The sequence below is a fragment of the Eptesicus fuscus genome, chromosome 13, assembly GCF_027574615.1.
Source record: "Eptesicus fuscus isolate TK198812 chromosome 13, DD_ASM_mEF_20220401, whole genome shotgun sequence".
Taxonomy (NCBI): Eukaryota; Metazoa; Chordata; class Mammalia; order Chiroptera; family Vespertilionidae; genus Eptesicus; species Eptesicus fuscus.
The window spans coordinates 15,749,633-15,751,900 of NC_072485.1; the positions used below are offsets into that span (position 1 = coordinate 15,749,633).

The 2,268-nt window shown below is 48.2% G+C and overlaps 1 pseudogene; it reads left to right on the forward strand.

Moving 5' to 3' along the window:
- Positions 1-1,781: 1,781 nt before the first annotated feature.
- Positions 1,782-1,971, forward strand: LOC114229198 (small nucleolar RNA SNORA73 family; annotated as a pseudogene).
- Positions 1,972-2,268: the final 297 nt, after the last annotated feature.

Sequence of the window (2,268 nt, forward strand, 5' to 3'; positions counted from 1 at the left end):
AGTGATGGTCAATCTGAATATTACTCTTTTATTAGATAGGATAGAGGCCTGGTGCATGGGTGGGGGCCAGCTCATTTGCCCTGAAGGGTGTCCCGGATCAGGGTGGGGGTTCCCTTGGGGCGTGGGGCGGCCTGGGCGAGGGGCCTGTGGTGGTTTGCAGGCCGGCCATGCCTCCTGGCGACCCAAGTGGAGGCCCTGGTATCTGGGATATATTTATCTTCTACAATTGAAACTTTGTAGCCTGGAGCGAAGCCAAACCTTCTGCTCGCTCCCTGGTGGCAGCCATTTCTGTTGGAATTTATGTATCTTCTATAATTGAAACTTTGTAGCCTGGAGTGGAGACCTAGGCTGGCCAGGGCAGGTGGAAAGCTTGGCTTCCTCCATTGTCGGGGGCAACCCTAGCCTGCTCTCTGCAGCTCCATGGCTGCCGCCATTTTTCTTGGGATTTATCTTCTATAATTGAAAGTTTGTATCCTTGAGTGGAGGCATAGGCCAGCCAGGGTGTGTGGAAAGCTTGGCTTCCTCCATTGCCAGGGAAACCCAAGCTTCCCTCCTGCTCTCTGTGGTGGCAGCCATCTTGGTTGGGGTTAATTTGCATACTCACTCTGATTGGCTGGTGGGTGAGGCTGGTGGGCGTGGCTTGTGGGTGTAGTGGGGTGATGGTTAATTTGCATATTACTCTTTTATTAGGTAGGATTAGAGGCCCAATGCAAGAAATTTGTGCAAGAGTAGGCCTTCCTTCCCCCAGATGCCAGCACTGCTTCCCTCTGGCACCGGGGACCCGGGCTTCCCTTGCAGCCCTGGCTTCGTCCAGAAGGTCGTCAGGAAAGACGTCCATAAGGACATCTGGTGTAATTAGCATATAATGCTTTTATTATTATAGATGCACTCAAACTTATATGTTGTTGTTATTAACAAATGTTGCCAAAATAAATTTAATTTATAAAATTAAAGAAATACTTTGCAGAAGAGTTCCATGGCCTCTAATTTAGTCCAATTTAGCTTAACAAATCAAATTTCTTCCCCTACAACACCCTTATTCTCTGCCTCTGCCCTGTCCACCAGCCTCACTGTGGTCTGTGGCTTGGGGGCAGAAGAGGAAGGAAGAGGGGAGTTATGGCCACCAGCATAACCACCACCAATCAATACCACCAACCATATGTATGTTGTGGGCACCTTAAGTAAATCTGTCCTTCCTACTAGGACAAAAAGTTCTAACACTGCTGATGGTCTGTGAGTCTGAGACAGCCTCAGTTGACCCACAATTTAGCAGAGATAGCTTTATTATGCAGACTAGCCAGCCATTTAGGGAGTGAGGTTTCAGAGGGCTCCCCTGTCCTCCATCCACATTTATACACCTCCTGACCAAAATGTCCCAGTTAGACCATGCTCCTTTTGCTTAAAGCTTAAACTTTAGTGTGCAATAGAATCATCTGGAAAACTTAATAAAACAGGTTGTTTGGCCCCACCTCAGAGATTCTGATTCAGGAGGTCTGATTCAGGCCCCCAAATTTGCATTCCTCAGTTCCCAGGCAATACCAATGCTGCTGGCCCAGGGACCACACACTGAGAACCTCTCACTTAAACTAGGAATGGTTTTCAGCCCTGGTTGTGCATGAGAATCACCTGTGGAGCTTTTCAACAGTACAGAGTTTGAGCGGGGCCTGGGCTTCCATATTTATCAGTGTACCACCAGTGGTGCTGACGCATGCCAAGGCTGAGAACCACATGTAGGTGTTTAGGCCTGTTTAAAGCAATGGCCCTTTGGAAGGGCCAACACTTTAAAGTGGAATCAGCCCCGGGCTTTGTCCAGGTGGTGTAGGGGAGCATAGGGCTCTGCCCCGTGATGTACAGTCCCTTTCCACAACGTTGGAGAGAAAGCCGGGCCTTGAGTCTGCGCCTGCGTATTCCTACAACTTCTCAGAGTCCTGTGGACAATGACTGAGGAGACAAACCATGCAGGAAACATCTAGAAGAAAAAAAAAGAGAGAGAGAAAAAAAAAAAAGTGGAATCAGTGATTTACATGCCAGTGTGAATGAGTGACCCATTTTTTTCTGAAAGATTTTAGTGAAGGGAAAGGGGAGGAGTATTGAAGACCCTAGACAGAGGGACATATATGGATGAGGCACATGGGGAGGGAAATTGAGGAAGCCAAAAAATACCTTCACTCGCTTTATCAGGATGGGTATGAAAGCCCTTTGCAGGAGGAGCCCCTGATGCTACAATTGCAGCCACTTCCTTGGACTCTCACTCCCTTTGTTTCTAAG